The following is an 8,842-nucleotide window of genomic DNA, read 5'->3' as shown; positions in this document are numbered from 1 at the left end:
CAGATCATACGGCTCGTAAAATGACAAAGCTGGTCTTTGAACCCAAATTTGAAGCCAGAAGCTTTGCTTTTTTCCAACACCCCACCAACGATAGAAGCTATCCATCGACTATTTTATTTCATGATGCGTCAAGAAAGAGGGCCATGATGTCCTCAGGGTTGCTGGAAGTGTCAACATCTGACCTTGCAAAGTAAAAACAATTGAAGGAATGAACTTCATAGAGAATTAGGGAAACCATTTCCAGTTTCCAGACGTCAGCCTAGGAAACAGTCTTGACACTCAGCTTCATAGTCCTTCTCTGTGGCTTCAAAGGACCAGCTGCCAACCTGAGTCTCTGATTCTCCTGTTAGAACCAAAGCGACAAGGAAGCGTGGGCAAAAGAAAGGGTAAGGTGAAGGGTTTTGTGAAGACGCGGCATCTCAGTGGTGTGTGGTTCACCCCTCACCTTCCACTAATTGGCTGCCGAATGCTTTTCTTCCAAGAGCTAATTAGAAACATCCTACCTGGTGCTTTAGCAACATGAAGATTCTTTCTGTTGCTGTTAAGCAGGGTTTTTTTTTTTTTTTTTTTAAAGAAAGAAACTTAATTCAAAGTTTAGTTTCAATATGCTTGAATTTTAGTCTCATATTTCTTAGCTGAGGCACATTTTTTCTTTTGGATCAGAAAGCACTCCTGGCTGCTACCAAGCGTAAGAAATACCGTCCTGAGACAGATGTCTATTTCCTCTGCCAGGCTGGTGTGGAAGCCGACCCGTGTTTCCTTCCCTATCTGAATGGCAGGGGAAGCAGCAAGGAGATTTCAAACATTCTGCCTAAAACATTTTTTCTCACCCTCAATGCTTTTGCCACATCCACTGTCTTTTAAAATAGCAGCAAAATGGCTCTGGAAGTAGATGGTGTTGATGGCAGGTGAGTGGCTAGGGACTCTAAGCTTATGGGTCACACCTATCCCAAGAGTAGGACAAGTTTGGGACTAGGTCAGACCTGGATTTGAATCTCAGCCGTGATGGTTTACAAGCAGTTTTGTCTTTGGATACTTATGGGACAGACTTGTTCTACAGCATCACCTTTCCTGTGATCTTGGGATTTTAATTAAGGCTCACGTATTGGAGACAATGGGTGGTAAGTGCTTGTCCTTCGTAAGGAAGGTCTAGACATTTCTTTGTTGACTTTACTGGGAAGTAGGAAAAGCAGTCTTTGAACTCTGTCCAAATTGCCCACCACCCCCAGTCTGTGAAAGAGAAAAATGAAATGATGTGGGGAGGGAATGGGAGAATTCTTTGAAGGGTCTGAACAGGATTAGAAAAATGCCAGGTTTTTCTCTAGTGCTTCCTTCGTGGCCTTGATCCTGGAAAACCACTATTAAAAGCAAGGGCTGTCTGATGGAAAGGAAAATTGATGTGTCATAATCCTGCTGTTTGATGACCTAGAATAGAGATGGGCAAACTTTTTCTACAAAGAACCAAATGGTAACTATTTTAGGCTTTAGGGGCCACATGGTCCTCGTTGTAGCAATAATCCAACTCCACCATTATAGAGAGACGGGCTTTCTAGACAATAGGTAAATGTGGTTGTATCCCATTAAAACTTTATCTCTAAAAATCTACTGGTCAGATTTGGCCTGTGGGTCATAGTGTCTGGACACTGGTTTAGGGATTTACCCATTAGTTCTCCAGATTGGATCAAAAGTGAATTCCCAGAAGAGTGTCTGATGGGCGTTATGAGATAATGAAGATTAGAGTGTCCCATAATGGCCTAGTCAAGAAAAGTTGTGAAAGATTTGAAATGGACAAAAAAGATGGCCTGGTCATTTAAATGGAAGCTGGGCATTGTCTAGAACACTCTACTTGGTTATGTAATTCTCTGGGATCTGCAGCTTTCACTCTCTTTGAGTTATAAAGAGATAATCTCTCTTTATAATTTAGTTTATATTATATATTTATACTATAATTTAGCTCTATTGTTTCTGTGAATTTTAGAAAATTGATTCATGGTGATACAAATTATTTCTGTCCAGAGAGATGCAAGTCTGATGGGTATTCAATTCATGCCTCTCTCTTTTCCTCCAAAGACACCAGTTTTGTATCTATTCTGCAAGTTCCTTTCATTCCAAATTCCCAAGGGCTTAAATATATAGCTGAACTTTGGATTCTCCTTCCAACTATTTCTAACATTATAACTGTCCCCCCGTTAGCTAATGAGTTCAGGACAATTTTTGAGAAATGTTTATTTTATCTTTGCATAAGAGTTGTGATTTTGTCTTTTAACATCCAGAAAAGGAGAGGGAGTCCTAGAGGAAGTGTGTTGAGCCAAGAGAGACAAGGCCTGGCCTTAGGCCCACCCTGCATCACCTCCCCCACTGGCCCTAGGGCTTCTCTGTAAAATGGCACTGACCTCAATGTCCTTAGCTTGGAATACTGGGGAGTTAATACCACTGGGGCTACACTTGGCCGATGAGGGATGAGAGACAACAGATAAATGCTTTCACTTTCCTCAGTTTCCTCTACCCCCAGCTCTGAGACACATTTTATCAAGGCCTGCAGTCTGTCCTCATAGGATGCTCATCTTTGTCCTTCTTGGGGGCCAAGTTGATAAAACACACCTGAATCGGCTTTGCCTCCTTCTGTATCTTTCTTCCTCTCCTGCTCTATGGCTCTTTAGGATCATGACCATATATAAACAACTTGCATGCAAGCCTCTGGGTGTGGCCCTACTTGTCAGAAACTTAGGCTAAGACAGGAAGAGAAGTATATATATATATATTTTAAATATTTTTATTTGCTTGCTTGACAGAGAGCACAAGCACAGAGGGAGCAGCAGGCAGAGGGAGAGGGAGAAGCAGATTCCCCACTGAGCAGAGAGCCTGGATGTGGGACTCCATCCCAGGACCCTGGGATCAGGACCTGAGCCAAAGGCAGAGCCTTAGCTGACTGAGCCACCCCGGTGCCCTGGGAGAGAACTCTACTTTAACTGTTTGCTGGACAAGCATTCCCAGTTTCCTAGAAGCCAAGTGGACCCGGGGCAGGATAGCCAAGAGTGTACTCTGTTGCGAGGACCCTCTCCTAGAGAAGTGTTTGCTGGGGTGAGGCAGCCCTGACACAAAGAGATTGCCTAAGGTGCACGGAGAGAGGGTGGGAATTCATCTGGAGTAAAAGTGGTCACCCTGGAATTGCATCCCCTGCCCTGAGGATTGGTCCAATGGGAAGCTGCAGGAAAGGACTTGGAAAAATTTACAGTGAATCTCATGGAGGAGCCAGAATTTGAGGAGTGCTTTGCAAAAGTCATTAGACATAAAAGAGAACCATAAAAAGCATCAACTGAAAAAAATGTTTTATTCCCTTACCACTTATTCCACTTGTTTCTCTCTCTCTCTCTCTCTCTCTTTTTAAAGAGAACTTTTTATTACTTTTATGTACAGAAACTTCAATAGCCCAGCCCAGTTTGGCAGCCACTTCTTTAGCCTTTGCCTTTTCCAGCTTGGCAACGTGAGCCATTGACTTCAGACCTGGGACGTCGCCTGCCCAGGGGCAGCAGATCTCATATCTGTCATTGTCATTGGTCCTGGTACATTCCACCAGCTTAGCTGGAGCTCCTTTGTCTTCTGAGTTCACCTGTGTGAAGGCTACCAGGATGCAGGTCTTCCTGGGGACCAGATGCCCCAGCCTGGCCTTCCCCTCGATAATGCAGTAGGGGATACCCTACTGCATTGCTGACACAGGGCAGGCAGGGAGACCATCAGCTCAGTGGGATCCACCTCATGTACGATCACAACCAGCTGTGCCTCCTTGTTGTCCACCAAAGTGAGGACAGTATTAACCTCAGATCGAAGGACAGGCAGCCTCTTAGTGGGGACATCCCCTTTGCCCATAGCCACCTTCTTAGTCTGGGCCAACAGCCTCTGCTTCTTCTCTGGCTTTATTTTTGGCCTGTACCTGTGGACCAGCTGAAGCAGTGAGTCGCTGTGTGGCGGTCCAAGGTGTGGGAGAGCTGGTTCATCACGGGAGGCACTTGTACAGTTTATAGAGAATCACCCTTTGTCACTGCAGCCGGATGTGGCAGGGCCATTTGACTAAGCGGGTGAGGTCCCTTTTTGGGCTGGATGTCCTGTCCAATGCCAAAATTCTTGGGCCTTTTCTCAGACAGAGGAGTGAGCAGCTTGTTGTCCTCCTGTTCTTCATGTCAGAAGCTTCGGGACCACCTTCTTTCCCTTTGCCTTCTTTCCTTTCAGCATCTTGCATTGCTGGAGGAGGGAGTGCTACTAGCTTCTCTTGACCATGAAGGAGGTCAGGTGACCTTGAGTAGGTGAGGAGCTGGATGAAACAGAGGAAAAGAAGAGCAAGCATGCTGCCTTCCCTCTTTACTCATGTCTGAACAATTGTGGGTTCAGATTAGCAGTGCAGGAGGTGATGTGTTCTTAAATGTCTCCAGTGTCTCTCCACATCATTCCTGTGTTGGCACTGAAAGTTTGCTAAGCAGTTCAGTCCTTTCCTAACTCCCTACCATGGCCAGATTTCTTTCACTTAGAATTTGCACTTAAAATGTGTTAAAAGTTGGGTCGCCTGGGTGGCGTAGTTGGTTAAATGGCTTCCTTCAGCTCAGTTCATCATTCCAGGGTCCTGGGATCAATCCCCACATCAGGCTCCTTGCTTGGTGGGGAGCCTGCTTTTTCCTCTACCTCTGCCTGACTCTTCCCTGCTTGTGCTCATCTCTTTGAGAAATAAATAAATAAAATCTTTTTAAAAGAATGTGTTAAAAGTAAAATGACCATTGCTGTGATCTCTGTGGAAAAATTTTTTTTTCAGAGATTGCAAGAGTTTGAAGTTGAGATATTGACATTTTGATTTGGCCTGGATATTTTTAAAACGATTTTATTTGTTTATTTTGAGAGAGAGAGGAAGGGCAGAAGGAGAAATAGAGACTATTGAGCAGACTCCCCACTGAGTGTGGATTCCCCACATGAGACTCTTAATCCCATGACCCCAAGATTGTGACCTGAGCTGAGACCAAGAGTTGGTAACTTAGCCAACTGAGCCACCCAGGTGCCCTGCCTGGATTAGACATTTTTTTTTTAAAGATTTTATTTATTTATTTGACAGAAAGAGAGCACAAGCAGGGGGAACTGCAGGCAGACGGAGAGCGAGAATCAGGTTCTACATGGAGCAGGGAGCCCGATGTGGGACTTGATCCCAGGATCATGACCTGAGCTGAAGGCAGACGCCTAACTGATGGAGCTACCCAGGTGCCCCTGGATTACATTTTTTTTTTTTTAAGATTTTATTTATTTATTTGACAGAGATTACAAACAGGCAGAGAGGCAGGCCCGTAGGGGGGAGGAGGAGAAGCAGGCTCCCTGCTGAGCCGAGAGCCTGATGTGGAGCTCAATCCCAGGACCCTGGGATCATGACAGAGGCTTTAACCCACTGAGCCACCCAGGCACCCCTGGATTAGGCTTCTTAACACTGAGATTCTTTAATAACTAAAAATGCCTGGGAAGCTATGGAATCTGCTTCAGGTATGGTTAAGGGCCAGGGAAGGGAAAGTTAATAGTATTTAAGGGCTCTTTCTTGAGTTTATCCCATTCCATAAATTACTTATTTAACTTCCCTAATTTTATTTTCCTCATTTTCCTTTAAAGTGGGGGTACTGAACTTGGTTTATAGGTTTGTCTGTAAAGATTAAATAAATGAAATGCTTGGTGTGGGATGTGTTGACTGACTGATCAAAAGAGAAACACGGGTGTGGAACTCAGATTCCATTAGCCAGTCATTTTCACTCTCAACTGATCTCAAATGATCATCATCAAATACCTGCTTTCAAACCCTGCTAACCAGTCAGTCTTTAAATACTGCTGTAATCTTCGAAGTGTCTTTTTCTCAGATAAATGAAAAGGCAGTTGTTGTTTTTTTTAAATTATTGCTTGGATGACATTTTCTAATTTCTATTTTACATCCATCAGAGTAGCCCCGCACTTTTCCTGATGCACCTCAGTGTAATTTTCCCTTCGTTACTGAAGAACTTCAAGGCACCCTGCCGTCAAACCTAGCAACCTAATTAATAAGGAGCATGGGGCTGAGATGCAATTTTTTAAATTCTCAACTGCTCTCTCCTGAGCAATTTAATCCTGGAAGAATATACATAAATTTCTGCTCTAAGTCATAAGATGTTATTTGTCACTCATCAAGATAAGATTGTCATTCTTGGGATGAATTTACAGAATTGCCAGAACTTTAAAAAAAATTATTTATTTATCTATTTATTTATTTATATTTTTAAAGATTTTATTTATTTATTTGTCAGAGACAGAGGGAGAGAGAGCGAGCGAGCACAGGCAGACAGAGAGGCAGGCAGAGGCAGAGGGAGAAGCAGGCTCCCTGCTGAGCAAGGAGCCCGGTGTGGGACTCCATCCCAGGATGCTGGGATCATGACCTGAGCCGAAGGCAGCCACTTAACCAACTGAGCCACCCAGGCATCCCTTTATTTATTTATTTTTTTAAATGAGTGAATCAAGAGTGCTTCCCTCTTTGTTCACATGCTTCTGACTTAGGCTTCATTCTTGTCATTTTCTCTTTTTTTTAAAAGATTTTTTCAAAGATTTTATTTATATGCGAGAGAGAGAGAATGAGAGAGAGAGAGAGAGAGAGAGAGAACTCGAGAAGAGGAGGCCCAGAGGGAGAAACAGACTCCCCACTGAGCAGAGAGCCTGATGCAGGACTCGATCCCAGGACTCCAGGATCATAACCCAAGCCGAAGGCAGTTGCTTAACCAACCACTGGTGTGCAAAGCATTTTGTCCTGGGACTGTTGTCAGGACCGATGCATCTTTTTCCCAAAGCTGAGCTATCACTAAGAGCATTTCTCTTAACAGCCCTCGCCCCTCATGGTCTCCCCCACCTGAATTTACTTTGTAAAATTTTTCCAAAGAAGGGGATAGTGACATCTGGGGAAGGATTTTAAAAAAAATTCCTTCTAGGATATTAGCAGTTATACCAATTGCCCATAACACGTTCACAGAAGAGCTATAGACATTATGACTTGAGTCCGTGGAGGTGCGGGATCTCCTTACGATAAGCAGTAGCACCTCTCCCCCAGGTTTGGTCCAAATGTATGCCTTTCTCCTCTGAGGAGTATCCTGTCTGGACAGCTATGTGGCAAGTCTCAAACAGGGTTGACCCTTTATGAAAGGTCACGAAATGTTACGAAAGTTTGACATAGGTACATTTTGGTTATTATTTTAGCTCTTTTTTTCCTTTCTCTTCCCTTTTCATCTGGCCTAAGGGGCTCACGGTTCCTTACTGTCTTGTGGACCCTACTGCCTTCAGGCACATGGTGCTTGGACATGTAGTAGGTCCTCAATGAATTTGATAAATTAGTAAATGGCATACATAACTGAGGTTCTTTTATCCCTACCCCATTGCTAATGGGCTTGTTTTTTCCTGCAAGTTTGTAGTTTACAGAGTGTGCTGTGGAAGTCATAGAGCAGAGGTACTGCTGTGATCCCCATGCCCCTGAACATTCAAATCCATCAGGAGGCCCAATTAAAAACATTTTCATAATGTATATTGCTCTAATTTGCTCATGTATGTAGATGAAATTAGAATTAATAAAATGCAATGATGCTTAAAGGCCTTACTGGACAGGGTTTAACATAAGGATGAAAACCTGTAAATCTGTATTTATTGCCAGGAGAGGATGTTGGTAAGTTGTTCTCTGACAGAAATGAGTTTTTTGTTTTTTGAGAGGGAGTGCATGAGCTGGGGATGGGGAGCAGTGGGGGAGAGGGAATCCTAAGCAGCCTCCATGCCCAGCATGGATCCTTATGTGAGGCTTAATCTCATCACACTGAGATCATGATCTGAGCCAAAATTAAGAGTCAGTTGTTTAACCAACTGAGCCACCCTGGCACCCCGAGAGAAATATTTTTTACTTACGTGTTTTATTATTATTATTTTTTAAAAGATTTATTTATTTTAGAGCGAGAAAGAGTGGGGGAAGGACAGAGAGAGAGAGAGAGAGAAAATCCTCAAACAGACTTCCCAGTGAGCAGGGAGCCCCGTGTAGGGTGGAATCCCAGGAACCTGAGATGATGACCCAAGCCAACATCAAGAGTTGGGTGCTCAACCAACTGAGCCACTTGGGCACCTGGAGAAATGAGGTTTAAAACAGTATGGAAAGTATAACATCATTCCTGTAAGATAGTATATAAAATACTAAATAGATAGATGTTAGATAAATAGAGGGAAATCAGGACAAAAATGAATGATCTGACAGGAACTCTTCATTTTTAGTTTATTTCTCATTTTGGTAGAATATCATCTAGTTGATTTCTGAGCAAATGAGCACAAAAGTTTAGGCTTTTAGATAATTCACTTTTTTTCCCCTGTCATGTTTTTAATTTATAAGAGTAAACAGTTCTATTTTTATTTATTTAGTTAGTTCTATTTATTTTTTAAAAACAGCTTTCTGTTCTTGTTCTATGGATATAAATTTCTATAATGTCCTGAAAATTTATTCTAATTATTTGTGTTCTCTATTTTTTATCAGAAAAAAATTTTTTCTTATTTGTTTGATCTTGGGCTTTTCTGTTTGTCCTTGGTGAATCCTGGTGATCTCTGGTTAAGCTGGTCATATTGAGAACAAGGCAGTCAAGATCAATATAAGCTCTGTGGGTATGATGGGGCTTTGTCTACTAGTGACCCTTACCAGTAGGTTCTCTGACTCTTGCTGGGTCATCTAAGTTTCTCCAATTTTTTGCTGACATGGGGGAGGTTAGGAGTCTGCCTGCCAGCATTCTGAAAGGTGATTGGAAAGGGACTGGAAGATCACTGCCTCATTTATACATTTTCA

The 8,842-nt window shown here is 42.9% G+C and overlaps 1 pseudogene; it reads right to left on the bottom strand.

Annotated features, from left to right (window-relative positions):
* Positions 1–254: 254 nt before the first annotated feature.
* LOC101678337 lies at positions 255–4,236 on the bottom strand (annotated as a pseudogene).
* Positions 4,237–8,842: the final 4,606 nt, after the last annotated feature.

Source organism: Mustela putorius, unplaced genomic scaffold, assembly GCF_011764305.1.
Source record: "Mustela putorius furo isolate JIRA1106 unplaced genomic scaffold, ASM1176430v1.1 tig00000854_pilon_pilon_pilon, whole genome shotgun sequence".
NCBI classification, from domain to species: domain Eukaryota; kingdom Metazoa; phylum Chordata; class Mammalia; order Carnivora; family Mustelidae; genus Mustela; species Mustela putorius.
Note: the sequence above shows the minus strand (reverse complement) of the source record. Positions and strands in the feature narration are given on the sequence as shown.